The sequence below is a fragment of the Panthera uncia genome, chromosome D1, assembly GCF_023721935.1.
Source record: "Panthera uncia isolate 11264 chromosome D1, Puncia_PCG_1.0, whole genome shotgun sequence".
NCBI classification, from domain to species: domain Eukaryota; kingdom Metazoa; phylum Chordata; class Mammalia; order Carnivora; family Felidae; genus Panthera; species Panthera uncia.
Window position 1 is genome coordinate 58,026,290 of NC_064808.1, and position 16,005 is coordinate 58,042,294.

The 16,005-nt window shown below is 41.0% G+C and overlaps 1 protein-coding gene and 1 pseudogene across 3 annotated transcripts in view; one reads left to right on the forward strand and one right to left on the reverse strand.

Annotated features, from left to right (window-relative positions):
* Positions 1–16,005, reverse strand: part of PAK1 (p21 (RAC1) activated kinase 1) — a 154,200-nt gene that overhangs the window by 79,136 nt on the left and 59,059 nt on the right. The window contains exon 1 of one of the 3 annotated variants that reach the window (XM_049652747.1): positions 5,531–5,752. The exons of 1 other annotated variant lie outside the window; for it this stretch is intronic. The gene's annotated coding sequence lies outside the window, so the exon portion shown is untranslated. Of the gene's footprint in view, positions 1–5,530; positions 5,753–16,005 lie in introns of those variants that run through there. One more of the 3 variants, XM_049652733.1, reaches the window with a different exon arrangement.
* LOC125929398 (40S ribosomal protein S10-like) overlaps positions 4,831–16,005 on the forward strand; it is a 46,588-nt pseudogene continuing 35,413 nt past the window's right edge.

The window sequence follows — 16,005 nt, forward strand, 5'->3', positions numbered from 1 at the left end:
CACTTAAGACCTGAATAAATGAGACAACTAATCTTAGTAATACCTGGAAGCATTTTAAGCAGAGGGAGCAGTAAGTACAAATGTCCTAGATGAGACTATTTGGGGGCATGTAGGGCAGCAAAAAGGACAGCAAGACAAAAGTTTACTGAACCAGGAAAAGCATGGCAGAAAACTAAGATTAGAGATATAGCCAGGGGTCAGATTATGTAGGACTTTACAGTCCCACAAACAGTAAGTTTGAATTCTGTGTCAAGCATGAGAAGATACTAACGAGTTTTGAGTAGTGTTCTGGTTTATGTTTAAACCACTCTGGTTGCAGAGAACAGACTGCAGGGGAGCAAAGGAAAAGTAAAGAGACCATTAAGAAATTATTATAATAGTCCAGGTAGAAACTGATGATGCCTTAATGGATTGCAGTCAGTATACAGCAGTATAAGCAAAGATAGATATTTTGAAGGTGGAGCCAAATGGTTTATTTAGAGATTGGATGTGAGAAAAAAGGAAAAATCAAGATGATCTCTAAATTTTTGGCCTGTTCTGAGAATACTGAGTGAATATAAACATGTTATAGTGTCTCCCATTCAAAGACACCAACATCTTCCTCAAAACATCACACATTTCTTGTTGCCCTTCATAGCACAGCTTCTCAAAAGAATTGTCTATTTATACTATCTCCACTTCCTCCTCTTCTATTTGCCAAGTAATATTCTACTATTGCACCAAAAGTAGTCAAGATTACCAATCATCTCCATGTTGCCAAATCAAATGGTTACTATTCTGTCTTCACCTTACTCAATCTCTCTGCAGCATTCACCTGCTTCTCCTTCTTTTTGTGTACTCCTATCTCCTTTGCAGACTCTTCCTAGCTATCCTCAACATGTCCAAGGTTAGAAACCTCCTTTCTTCATACGTTACATTCTCATCTAGATGATCTCATCCATTCCCATGGCTTTACATATTACCTATATGTTGATGTTATCCAAGTTTCTATCTTTAGCCCAAAGGCTCTCTTTCAGATTAGTAACATCTGTTAGACAATTCCACCTGTATTTCTTATAAGTACCTAAACCTAACATGAATAAATGAAACTCTTGGGATTCACAGCATCTATGATAAATTTTAATTGTATTTGCTTATTTATTATACATCTCCATCAATAAACAGAAAGCTGCACAAAGGAGCAACTAAGCCTTGTGTTTACTAATATATACTTAGCAACTAAATAGGGCTCAGCAAAAGTAGACACCAAGATTTACTAGACCCTGTCTCTACCCTCCAAATAGTCACATACTAATAGGATAGGCAGATACATAAACCGCAATGACAGTATGACATGACATGGTAAGTGCCACTGTCAGTGGTGAGAGGAAGAACGTGAGTGCTTCATGAATCCCAAAGAAGGGCCCTTAATAGCCCTGGAGTCAAGGAAGGCTTTTTTTTTTAATATGAAATTTATTGTCAAATTGGTTTCCATACAACACCCAGTGCTCATCCCAACAGGTGCCCAAGGAAGGCTTTCTTAAGAAGACAACTTAAGAGTTTATTTTTGCAAGCATAGTTATTCAGTGCCTACTATACACTTTTTTCTTTTTTATATAATTATGTTCAAGCTTTACAGTAACTCTTCAAGGTAGGTATAAATATATTCAATTTTATATATGAAGCTTAGAGAGATTAAAAACCAAGTAGTTAGTAGGTAGTGGAACCAAAATTTGAACTGAGGTCAGTCTGCTTTTCAATCCCTCCACCTTCCTTTCTTTCTTTTCTTTACTCTTCTTTTTTTTTTTTCTGTATCACAAGGCATCACCAAAAATAATATCTTTTATACTTGCCACCTACTATTTGTTTGACCTAAAAGAAATCACTATACCTCTTGACTTCAGTTTTTAGCATGGGGTTCAATTACCAGTCAGTCTCTAAATCCTCCTCATTCTAACTCCCTCATTTTCCTTTGTTATTAAAGATTGAGACTCATGGCACCTGGGTAGCTCAGTAGGTTACCGTTACTTGTCAGACTCTTGATTTCGGCTCAGATCACAATCTCACAATTCGTGTGAGATTGAGCCCCGCATCAGGCTCTGTGCAGACAGCCTGGGATTCTCTCCCTCTCTCTCTGCTGTTCCCCTACTTGTGCCAGCTCTCTCTCTCTATCTCTCAAAATAAATAAATAATCTTTAAAAAAAAGATTGAGGGGTGCCTGGGTGGCTCAGTCGGTTAAGCACCCGACTTTGGCTCAGGTCATGATCTTGCGGTTCACAAATTCAAGCCCTGTGCCCATCTCTGTGCTGACAATTCAGAGCTTGGAGCCTGCTTCCTGTGTCTCCCTCTCTCTCTGCCCATCCCCTGCTCATCCTCTCTCATTCATTCTCTCTCATTCATTCTCTCTCTCTCTCTCTCCCTCCCTCCCTCTCAAAAATAAATAAAACATTAAAAAAAAAAAAAAGATTGAGGCTCAGTTTTAAAACAGTCAGTGAGCAACCCTAGGCATTTCTTTCATGCTATAGCATCTAAGCATTTTTCATGGTGAAAATACATTCACAAATAACCACAGTAACATCTGTAGATCAGTTCACAGTTTACAAATTAGTTTCACACATTCATTATTTCATTTGATCTTCACCAACCCCGTGAGGTGTTAAATCCCTATTTTACAGAGGCCAATGGAAGTGAAATGCCTAGCCTAGCTCTATCAGGTCTCTGGCCTCTAAAGCCCACCAGAAATTGAATTTAAGAAAATAGAGGGGTGTGGAAGGGGATGAAGACAGCAAATGACTCATAGAGGAAGCTCACCCAAGTGGCCTAGAGCCAGAAGAAATTAACAGGGACCAAGTCAGTTTCCCTTCCAAGGTAATGAGCGTTTAGCCATGGCACAGTGACCTACCACGTGGAACTGCTCTGTTTTCATTTCAGTAGTACCTTGAGTCCAGCACCAGAAAAGAAAATGTAAGAACACTCTTTGTACACTGCATACACAGGGTCTGAAGACAACATGGCATAAAAGAACAGATACCACCTTTAGAGAAGACTTGAATTTAGGTCCAATCTCTGCCACTGACTTGCTGAATAAAAAGTTCCCTCCCTCTGTGTTATCATAGCCCCTTGTGCTTCTGCCACATATACTTATCACATGAGGTTACAGATACCCATACTCCTTGACCTGCAATGGAAGGTAGCAACTTAGTCCAATTTCCATCTTTGTATCCCCAGCACCTGGCACCACAACTAACACTGAACAGATGATCCAGAGAATGTGTGATGATAGATGTCGTATTCAAAGCTTTTTGTATACATATGCATTCCACATTATAGTCTACCCAGGGAGTGCCAGGAAAATAGCAACCTTGTCTTCTTATCTCTGCTTCCTCTCTCACTTCTCCTACTTTGAGGACACTGCTCAAGAAGAGTTTGTTGAGGAGAAACAAAACAGTCCAAAAAGCTGGCCTTCGGAGGGAAAGAAATTAACCTATATGGTCCTCTTTCCCAGACTATAGTCTTTCCCACCATACCTACCTCAACCTCCAAATAACCCCTAACTTTCCCAGTCCACCTTCTTCTTCAAAAGACCATTGTTCTTCTCTCCAGTATCCCACCCTCCTCCCTCTACCCCATCCCTGCTATCCACTCTTCTTCCCTTGGCTCACAAGTCCACCTCTTTTCCTCCAGGTCAACAATGAAAGCTGCCACAGAGCCTTTCTTCCTCTCCCAGTCACTTGTCTCACAAAAGAGAGTCTGGGCCCAGCCCTACTGGACACCTTGTTCTACTCCCACTCTAGTCTTCAAGCTGTCCATTTTCCATCTTGCTTACTCCCTATGCTGTCCCCTCCCCTCTGGGAAGGAGGTAGGGGTCAAATCCTGGAAGAAAGATTGCTTATTGGCAGGCCCAAAGCAAGGCACAGATGAAGTAAGGAGACAGACTGGCACAGAATTTGTAGATGAAAGCTCAAAGTAAGGGAAATAGGTAGGAAACAGAGAGCGTTTGGACCTCAAACACCACAAAAAGGTCCATACAAACCAGTAGGTTTGTTAATGATGAGAAAGTTTAACCAACAGTTCTAAAAGGAAAAGAGAAGAAAGCCTAACCAAGAAGAGAAGGACCCAAGAGAGGGAAGGAAAAACTAGCTATGGAGGGTAAAGGATAAGAAAGGGAAGTATGAGGAGAGCAAGAAGAAGAAAGAAAATGGAGGGCAGGAGAAAAAACAGGGGAAGGAAAAATGAACAGGAGTAGGAAATAGAAAAATGGGGCAAGGAAGACAAGGAGGCAGAGTCACAGAAAAACTGGGGGGAGGTAGGGGATCAAAATCATCCAGGTAAGTTAGTATCAGGCCTAGTGTTTCTTGGTCCCAGATGATTAAGAAGGAAAGAATTATATAGAGTAAGACATTGCACAGCCCCCAAGGTCTGTCATTAACTAGGCTGAGTAAGGAGGGGGCTCCAGAAAAGATAGCCTAGTTTATTTTTTTTTTAACATTTTATTTTATTTTTTTAGAGGGAACGAGAGAGAGCATGCAAGCAACCTGGGAAGAGGGATAGAGGGAGAGAGAGAATCTCAAGCAGGCTCCAGGCTCAGCACTGAGCCCCATGCGGAGCTCGATTCCATGACCCTGGGATCACAACCTGAGCTGAAATCAAGAGTCACACACTCCACTGACTGAGCCACCTAGGCACCCCAAAGATAGCCTACTTTAAAGCAGCTTTACACTCAAGTATCAAATCACTGGCCAGTTCACAGAAAAACCATTAACATGCCTTGACCTGTTTCTTTCCAACCCCACCTCCCTACATCCAACATACCTACACTCAACACTAAAATAATCAGCCTCTGCCTTGCCCATGAAGTCTCTGGGTCCTCAGCAGACCAGCAAGATGTCATCCAAAAGGCTGGCTGGAGGACAGGATACAAAGGCCTGCTTTCAAGTTCCCCTGTCTTCTACAGGATTGAAGGGGACATCTCTGCAGCCCATTCTAGGGTTTAACCAGCTTACTTTTCCAAAAGGCAGTTACAGTCTAGGGAAGCCAGAGTTACAAAAAGAACATCAAGCTCTTCACTGCGTAAATAAGGAAACTGAGGCCCACAGAGGCTACCGGAACAGGACCAGCCTGGGTCTCCTATCTCCCGGTTTACTCCACCTCTTAACAGGTTATTTATAATATAATGGCCCTCCCCAGCACCCAAGAGAAAACCCCCAGGGTCCCAGCAGGCCAGCACCTAAGCCAAGGTAGAAGAAAGCATCACCCAAACCACCAAAGAGAGGGTGTTAGCAAAGGAGAACGGCTCCTGAGGCACAGCAGTTCCCCCAAACCAGCTTCCCCTTCCCAACCTTTCCTAGCCAGAGCTGATTCCAGGTGCTGGCCTAGCCCTAGGCCGGCTCTATCTGAGGGTTCCGCCCTCAGCCCTTTCACTTAGAGTCTCTTTCCTTCAGAGACCCTAAACCCACCGGTCTGTGCGGCACCACTCCCCGGAAGCCAATGGAGACCCCTCCCCCTCCCAGCAGTGCCCAGCTGGGCGTGCCCCAGGGTGGGCCAGCATTACCTGGTGGGGGGAGCTAGCCCCGGCATCTCTGGCTACTGTTTTTGTCGCAGAGCCGCACCTCTCCCGCCCAGCTAGCGGCACAACGCCCTGGCTCCACCCGCGCCGCTCTACTCAGCCGGGGCCGAGCTCCCAGCAGCTCAGCCGCCCCAGCTCCCGCTCTCGGTTGCAGCACGCTCCCGCCCTCGCAAGGCTCAGCGAAGGCGCAGCTTCGGGGTTGGTGAAGCAGAAGGGGCGGGGGAAGAAGGGAGGGAAGGAGGCGGGAGTAAACGGCGCTTCTCCCTCCCTCTCCCCCGAAGAAGCTCTGAGGGCGGGGAGACTGCTACCTTCCCACCCTCTCAGCTATTCTCCCCCACCTAGTCCCGCTACCTAGCAGGAGGTAATTTCTCGCTGGGGCTAGGCTTTCCAGGGCCTGTCAGAGTCCTGGGTGAGCCCCAGAGTCAAGGAAGAGAACCAGACCCGCTCTGTACCTTAGTTTCTGCATCTGTACAAGGACTCAAGGGCACTTCAGGTCAAACCAGGTATTTTATCAGATCAGCCTTCAGGGAAAGAGATGCACCCACGCCTCTATACCACCAAGGTGTCAGGTTCTAATTCTAATGCCCGAGGGAAAACTCTAGGTGGGCACTTACAGCTGCTTCTAAGCAAAGAAAGCTCAGCAGCAGCTACCATTTATTAAGTGCTATTGTGTACCAGACGCTTTACAAAACGTTTTGTGTAGGGGCACCTGGGTGGCTCAGTCGGTTAAGCGTTGTACTTTGACTCAGGTCATGATCCAGTAGTCTGTGAGTTCAAGCCCCTCAACTGGCTCTGTGCTGACAGCTGGGATCTTGGAGCCTGCCTCAGATTCTGTGTGTGTGTGTCCCTCCCCCACTCACTCTCTGTCTCAAAAAATAAACATTAAAAAGAATTTTTTAAAAAAACAAAATGTTTTGTCTGTCTCACCACAACCCGATGAAGTAGGCACTCTACCAAATCACATGTCAAAACTGAGGTCCAGGAAGAACGTGGTTTCATACAATAGGTATTTCTTAAGCACATATTGTGAATCAGGCATTGTAATGAGCCCTAAGCTGAGCAACACATTACAGGACATTCATTAACCCTGGCCCAGACCCCCTAAACCCCACCAGTGCCCCCACAATCATTTAACATTAAACAAAAAAGCCTTCATACATTTCCAAATGCTCCCTAAGAGGTAATATTATGCCACTAACTATCCCCCTCTACACCCTGCTCTTGAGATATATGGCAGGAGTCAGATTATGCAAGGTCTCTTCCAGGTCAGAACTAGGAGTTCGTGTTTTGTTCCGTTTTAACAATCAGAAGACTTTGGGTGATTTTAAGCAGAATAATGAGATCTAATTTACATCTTTAACAGATCACTGATTGCTGAATGGAGAATAAAGGGGAGGATGATAGAAACAAGAAAACAAGTTAGGTTCTTTCAGAACTCCAGGCAAGAGAAGATAATAATGATTTTGACTAATATATTGGAAGACGAGCTGAAACAAAACAAGCATATTCTAAGGATACGGCTTGAAGAAGCTGCAGCAGAACTTAGTGAAAGATAGAATGTGATGGATGAGAGAGGAGAGTGACTTCCCCAAGACCACACAGCCAGAAAACGGCTGAGTTGTCCCAACTCTGGCCTGACTCCTAAGCCTATGCTTTACTTCTCTCTGCCATGTTAGTCATCTTTAGATCAACTGCCATAACCCCTATCCCTACTGCCTAGCAAAGAGCAGATAACCAGCATTATGCCTGATCAATAATTTAAGGATGCTAGACAGAAATTTTATGGTATTTATCCATTTTCCTTGTCAGATGTCTACACCTCCATTCAATGTGGCCAAATTATTTAACTGCAGAAGGATGGAAGGGAAGAATTCCATGAGGACAGAAAGAGCTCTTATGTTAAGTATCTTCCATCTTTCCCAGACCCTGAGCACCCATACTAGTCCACTTACCAGAAGTCCCAAATTTGATGGAGGAGATAGGGAATTTCTTGAAGACACCCACATTATAGAGAATTGGTCAGTAACACCGGCTGGGGGACCTACGACACTATGAGAACTCAGCTTCAAAGTCGTTTTAGGATGTTCCTTTAACCCCATACCCTTGTATCAACGTATACAGAGTTGATGAAAGTCAGGAACAGTCTTCTGCTTTGGACATAGTTTTTCAAAGTAATGATCAATAATCATAACATCTGATCTTACCCAACTTTCCACCCCATGTAGCATCCCCCCTCTTACAGATGGTTTTCTAGGTTCTGCTGAAATACATGTAGGTACAGACAGCTTCCTTGAAAACAGCACTATTAGACAATGCTTCCTAACATTCAGCCAGGTGCCTCTCTGTAAACTTCCAATTCTGCCTCCTGGAAAACATCCTTCAGAGCAAATATTAAAGGCTTTCAGATATATGTTATGGTAATCTATGGTAATCTATGAAGTCCCCGCACTTCTCTTCTCCAGGATAAATACTCCCATGTTCTATTCATCACCTGTTCATTCAATAACTACTTAAGATCTTGTATAAGCCACCAGGGATAGAAACATCAGTAAACAGGACCAACCTTTATGGTTTACGGTTTTAATATGATGGTTTTCAACTCTCCCTTTGCATCAAAATTACCTGGGAAACTTTAAAAATATACACTGAAGGGTGCCTGGATGGCTCAGTCATTAAGCATCTGACTTTGGCTCAGGTCATGATCTCACAGTTGGTGAGTTCGAGTCCCACATCAGGTGAGCACGAGCCCCACTTTGGGTGAGCTCGAGCCCTGCTTGGCTCCAGCCCTGCTTCGGGTAAAAACGTGAGTCCCAGGTGAGCACCACTTCTCTCTCTCTCTCTCTCTCTCTCTCTCTCTTTTCCTCCCTCTGTCTCTCTGCCCATACTGGGATATTCTATCTCTCTGCCCCTCATTCACTTGTACCCTCTCTCTCTCTCTCTAATAAATAAAAATAAAAAGAGTTTAGTTATGACTTTTCAGATACAACAGCAAAATCACGATCCATAAAATAAAAAGTTGGTAAATTGGACTTTATTAAAATGTACAACTTCTGCAAAAGATACCCATTAAGAAAATGGAAAGACAAGTCATAGACTGAAAAAATACTGGCAAAACACATATCTGATAAAGAACTTGTATCCAAAAATGTACAAAGAACTCTTAAAACTCAACAGCAAGAAAACAACCCAATCAAAAAAAATGGATAAAATAATCTGGACACCCCAACAAATATAGAGAATATGAAGAGACAATCAGCATCATATGTCATTAGGGACAATAATGAGGTGCAACTACATACCTATTGGAATGGCTAAAACCCAAAACACTGATAACACCAAATATGGGTGAGTATACAGCAACAAGGATTCTCATTCACTGCTGATGGGAATGCAAAATGGAACAGCCACTTTGGGAGACAGTTTGGCAGTTTCTTATAAAGCTAAATACAGTATAGGCTTACCATACAATTGGCAATTGCACTCCTAGGAATTTATCCAAGTGTGTTGAAAGTTTATGTCCACACAAAACCTTGTCCACAAATATTTATTACAGCCATATTCTTAATTGTCAAAGTTTCGAAGCAACTAAGATACCCTTCAATAGATCAATGGGTAAACAAACATCCATACAACAGTTTATTATTCAACAATAAAAAGAAATGAACTTTCAAACCTCAAAAAGACACAGAAAAACCTGAAGTGAAAGAGTGTCAAGTACAAAGCTAGGCTGAAAAGCATGATATTCTTGGAAAATGCAAAACTATAAAAGCAGCAAAAATATCCGTGGCTGCCAGGGGTTTAGAAGGGGGTTGGGGAAGGATTAGCAGGTGGAACACTGGGCACTTTTAACACAGTGAAACTATTCTATATGATATTGCAATGGTGGATAGGATACATGACATTATGCACTTGTCAAAACCCACAAAACTGTACAGCACAAAGAGTGTACCCTAATATAAACTATGGACTTTAGTTAGTAATAATGTGTCAATATTGGTTCATCAATTGTACCTAATTCACACCACTGCAAGATGTTGACCACTGACAAAGTGTAAGGGAGAGTGGTAGAAAGAGAGTACATAGGAGCTCTTTGTACTTTCTGATCAATTTTTCTGTAAGCCTTAAACTGATCTAAAAATAAAATGTATTAAAATAAAATAAAAAGTAAAATTTCAAGCAATATAAAGGACATACAAGACAAAGCTCATTTTCTTTTTTAGTAGATTCATTAAACATAAAATTACTCTGTCAAGTGGCTATAAAAATTTCTAAACACTCTCAATTTTTATGCTTATCTCATTGTAGACTGAGAACAGGTCAGACTCTACTTTGAGTAGTGGTGATCTAGGACATCTTCCACTATGCATAAACATGATACTCTAAGTGCAGTTTGTCCCCTTCAGAACATTGTTGGACTATCACCTCCTTTAACTCTACTTACCTCCAATAATTTAGTCTGAAGCTGCATTAGTTTTTAGCCACTGCAATGTCTTTGCTGACATTGAGCTCAGGCAGCCAAAACCACCATTTCTATAAGAATAGCATCATGCTAGGTCTTCTCCAGCCTGCCCATATGTTGCTATTTCTTTGAGACTTAAAATGTAGAATTTCTCTGTCATCCTCCTTAAATTCCATCTTGTTGGCTTCAACCCATCTTTGCAAGCTCACTTGCTCACTTGCACTCTCTCTCTCTCTCTCTCTCTCTCTCTCTCTCTGCCACCTAGAATAGTTTTCCCTTCCAGTCTTTATCACCTGTAAATCTAATAAGTATTCTATCTCTTCAAAAATTTATCAAACATCTACCATGTGTCCTTGCCTATACTAGGCTTCAGGGATTAAAGACAACTTAGAAATGGCCTATGTCTCCACTAATCACCACTAATAGTGGAGGCAAGCATATATAAAATGAAAAGTCCCACACTAGAAAACTGAATAAACAAAATAAACTGGATAAGGTAGAAGAAACAACAAAACATTATCATATAATATAAAGCAGGCCCACTAACATTTTCAGCAGGAAAGATCAAATTTAGGCATTTTCTATTGTAGATTTCAGTTCTCAAAAACCAGGTGCTGATTCAGTTATAGAAGGCTGGCTAGCTGGCTCACTCCTAGCCAGCCAGCCAGCTAGGTGCTTCTTTCAATGGTGGTGCTACTATAGGAAGCTTGGCTAAACTTGGCTCCCTCTGATAAAACATAAGACTCATGAAAATGAGGCATACTGGTAAGAAGCCAGAATTCTATTTATTACTGAGGGCTAATAATGAAGGAAGCTTTATTACTGAGGGCTAATAACCAATCAAACTTACGATTAAGGAAGAAACTATAAGCTAAAGAAATAAAAAAGCAGACTCAAATGAGGTAGAAGGGACTTTAAAGCCAAAACTGTACATTCAAAGAGAGAAATTAAATCTTAGAGATAAAAAATAATTTGCGCAAGTTTACACAAGTTGGCAGTTAACTTGTTTTAGGTGCAATTACTCCTTGCATTTATATAGTCCTTTGGTTCACAAAGTAAATAATTCATAAGTTATTCTTCTGAGTCATGGACCCTGACCAGTAATGTTTTATCCATGTAATCACCTTAGTCCTGACCAGGCCCTTTTAGGTCACTTACCTGGCTTGTATACACATATGAGTTTATGACCCTCGGTAACACTATATAAAGGCTAATGATTGGTAATAATTAGCAAATTTTCTTTAGACACTACAGGTTTCAACCTAACTAATGGCTTATGTATAGTAATTATACAGCCCATAGGAAAAAGAAAGATTGTTTTTATTTGATTATTTTGCAACCACAAATAATTTTAAGAACAACGCATTTACTGATTGAAAATTACAATTTTCCCATATCACCAGTTAAATGTAGGAGGAAGTCAGGCAATAATGATGACTTTGCTTATAAAGTAGTCATCGAACATACTATTCTTTCTTGTAATTAGATGGCAAGGCCAGTTGCCTATTAAGTACCATGAAATGAGGTACAGTATAAAATAAATAGAGATGCCTGGGTGACTCAATCGGCTAAGTGTAGACTCTTGATTTTGGCTCAAGCCATGATCTCATGGTTGGTAAGTTTGAGCCCTGTATTGGGTTCAGCACCGTGTCACCATGGAGCCTACTTGGAATTCTCTCTCCTTCTCTCTGCCCCTACCCCACTCATGTGCTCTCTCTCCCTCTCTCTCTCAAAATAAATAAATAAACTTAAAAAATTAAAAATAAAAATAACAGCTTACAAAAATACTGCAAAAAAAAGAAAGAAGCAATGGAGGAGATAGCATTTGGGCTGGATATTGAAGAAGCAGAATTTTTATAGATAGAGGTATTGAGATTGGGGATAATGGTAGAGAATTCCCTTGAGGGAACCACAAAAGCAAAGACTCAAAGGAGGAAAAAGCATTCACTCTGTTTAGACAATAGTAAATAGTCTGATAATTCAAGAAAAGAGCAAATAATCTCATCATTCATTCACTACTTACTGAATATGTTCTACATGTCAGACACAGTGCTAGTCATAAGGGATGCAAACATTAGGAGACCTACATCTTAGAAGCAAAGCATTTTTAAATATAAGAGAAGACAAAGCTGTGTCACTGACAGTGGGACTTAACAGATCCAAAATCTGTTCCTGCTTCAGTCGTCCCCCTCTCAGTAAATAGCAACTCAACTCTTTCAGTTAGTTAGCCAAAATTTAGATTCAGCCTTGACTTCACTTTTTCTATTGCCTCTACATCAAATCCAACACAAAGCCCAAAGCCACACTGACAACCCGGTCAGTAGAAATGACTACCATTACTTCTGATCATCAGATGCTAGAATGGGTAGCTCTGCCACTTCTGGCAGTGTGAGAATTCAACCTCAGTTGAAGAGCCACCAGCATCAATGCCACTTCAATGCCAGGGACTCAAACTTGCAGGCCGATGCTACTGCTTCTGCCACCAAAGACAGAAAGTTATTTCCCCATTACTTTTTCTCTCATGTCATTAAATCCTAAATCCAAGTGCAGTTTTGGTGAAAGCTAGGTCACTGCTCTAGAAGCGGAGCAATTTGAAAAGCAACTATCTAAGATAAGATACATTTTTAGCACTTTTAGGGGATAGCATCTTTGCCCCCAAGAAGACTCATAAGTTGGGGAACACCAAATGCTATGCAGTAAAAACAAATGATACCTATTCACTTCAGTTACCTGTTCCTTGTACTTTTTCTTCCCATATGTAAATTGTTTTTTAAAAATACAGCCTAGGGGCGCCTGGGTGGCGCAGTCGGTTAAGCGTCCGACTTCAGCCAGGTCACGATCTCGCGGTCCGTGAGTTCGAGCCCCGCGTCAGGCTCTGGGCTGATGGCTCGGAGCCTGGAGCCTGTTTCCGATTCTGTGTCTCCCTCTCTCTCTGCCCCTCCCCCGTTCATGCTCTGTCTCTTTCTGTCCCAAAAATAAATAAAAAAAAAAACGTTGAAAAAAAAAATTAAAAAAAAAATAAAAATAAAAATAAAAATACAGCCTATCATCCCTAATTGTGAGGGAAATGCAAATCAAAATCACAGTGAGATATCACCTCACACCTGTTAGAATGGCTGTTACCAGAAAGATAAAATATAACAAGCGTTGCTGGGATGTGGAGAAAAGGGAGCCCTTGTCCATTGCTGGTGGGCATGTAAATTGGTACAGCCACTATGGAAAACATAGTGAATAAATATTCTTCAAAAAACTGAAAATAGGGGAGCCTGGGTGGCTCAGTCGGTTAAGTGTCCAACTTTGGCTCAGGTCACGATCTCGCAGTTTGGGGGTTCAAACCCTGTGACGTGCTCTGTGCTGACAGCTCGGAGCCTGGAGTCTGCTTCGGATTCTGCGTCTCCCTCTCTCTCTGCCTCTTCCCTGCTTATGCTCTGTCTCTCTCTCTCAAAGATAAATAAAACATTTTTTAAAAAATTATTTTATATTTATTTATAATCCAAAGCCGGTTCCAGGCTCCAAGCTATCAGCACAGAGCCGGACACAGGGCTCAAACCCACGGACCACGAGGTCATGACCTGAGCCGAAGTCGGAGGCTTAACCAACTGAGCCACCCAGGTGCCCCTGTAAATAAAATATTTTTTTAAAGTTAAAAAAAAACAAAACAAAAAACAAAATAGAACTACTATACGGTCTAGAAATTCCACTTCTGGTATTTATCCAAAGAAACATGAATTTAAAAAGATATATGCATGATGAAGCACTATTTACAATAGCCAAGATATGGAAACAATCTAAGTATCAATTGATGGATGAATGGTTAAAGAAAATGTGATCTATACATACAACAGAATACTGTTCAACCATAAAAAAGATGAAATCTTAGCATTTGCAACAACATGGATAGACCTCAACATTATGCTAAGTGAAACGTCAGAGAAAAACAAATATGTATGATCTCACTTATATGTGGAATCTAAAAAAAAAAAAAATCTCATAGATAAACACATAGAACAGATTGGTGGTTGCCAGGTGGGCAGGGGAAAGGGTTGGTGAAACAGGTGAGGGGAGTCAAAAGGCACAAACTTCCAGCTATAAAATAAGTAAGTCTTGGGAATGTAATGTACAACATTACATGGTGATTTTACCATGGTGATTATGGTAAAATATACTGTATTACATATTTGAAAGTTGCTAAGAGAGTGAATATTAAAAGTCCTCATCACAAGAAAAAGGAAAGAAAAATATTGTAACTATGGTGACAGATGTTAACAATGTGGTGAACATTTCACAACGTATACAAATACTGAATCATTATGTTGTACACCTGAAACTAATATAATGTTCTACGTCCATCATACACCAATTTTGTAAAAGTGGTAGAGCAAAAATACAAATTAAAAAAAGTACTCCATCTTACACATTGTCACTAACCCTAACAAACTAAAAATACTCTTACCATCTCCCCCAAAAAAGGACAAAACAAAGTCTTATCAATTCCAATATCCCAGCATTGAATTCTAAGGAATTTATCTCTTATTTATTGAGTGCTTTAAGTAGCAGGTACTACTCTAAGCCTCCATGCCTTTGTTCATGCTGTTATCTCTAATTGGAACAGCCTTATCTCTCATTATCTCCCTTTGTTTCCTGGCAAACTTTTAACCTTCAGGTGTTAACCTCTCCAAACTTGCCATCTCTGCTGTGGTCCTGCCCAAGGCTTGAGTAGGTCTTCATCCTTTAGGATCTTAGAGTGCCTCATGAAAATTTACCACAGATGTCTTCTATCTCCAGCCAGACTAGTAGAAGTCCCTTTGGTTAGACAATGTTTCATTCATTTGTTTCCTCAGGACCCAATCAAAGCCTCATACATACAAAGTTCTTAACAATTATATCTACTGAATCAAAACAAATCTAAAAAATAAAAGTATCACATATCTTTTGGCCCAGCCACACAATTGCTCTCTGTCTTAATCTGCTCCCATTTAGACCCCAGGATACATGCTTGTTAAATATAGCTCTTAAATATTTAAAACTGCAGCAACACAAGTAGCTTTTTTAAAAAGATTAAAGATTATTAAGATTAAGATTATTAAGATTATTAAACAAATTCTTTACAAACCCAAAAGCAGTTTGAAGGTCCATTGTGTCATCAAAGCAAAAGACATTTTAATAGGCATATCCCCATTTTAAGAAATCATAGACTCAAACACTTTAGATACAGATTTAAAAAAAATTTTTTTTAATGTATATTTATTTTTGAGAGAGAGAGAGACAGACAGAGCATAAGCAAGGGAAGGGCAGAGCAAAAGAGGAACACAGAATCTGAAGCAGGCTCCAGGCTCTGAGCTGTCAGCACAGAGCCAGATGCAGGCCTAAACCCACAAGCCGTGAGATCATGACCCGAGCCAAAGTCAGACACTTAACCAACTGAGCCACCCAGGTGCCCCCAGATTTTTTTTTTTAAATGAGCTTCCAATCTTTGTTGCCACTAAAATCTTTCTTCTCACATTAACTAAGCTTTGACTCCTGTTGTGGTGTTCCACTAGGTTAGTAAGGTATTAGAAAAGAAGTACTTCCTATAAGATATGACAGTCTCTAACATTTATGCAGTTCATTACAATAAACAAAGCTCAGTCATACTCATTATCCAATTTAATTCTTACATAAAATCCTGTGAGATTTCTCCTCACAAGCAAAGCCCAGTCCCAAAGCCATCTCTCCCGGACCACTGGCACTACCAATGCCGGTCCCACCCCCCCACCACACACACACATTTGCTATAGCTCTTCTCACTGATACAGATTATCTGTTCTCCACGGTGAAGTGTGAGCAGCTTGAGGGAAGGGCAGGCCTACCACAATGTACAGCACAGTAAAGGCTTGGTAATTGCCGAATGAACAAGCCAACACGACTTAGGCAGAAGAGTTAGCATATTTGCTTTAAAATAGAAACTGAGATGATATTCCCAAATTCTCCTAGCAAAGACATTAATCAGGGTGTTCTTGAC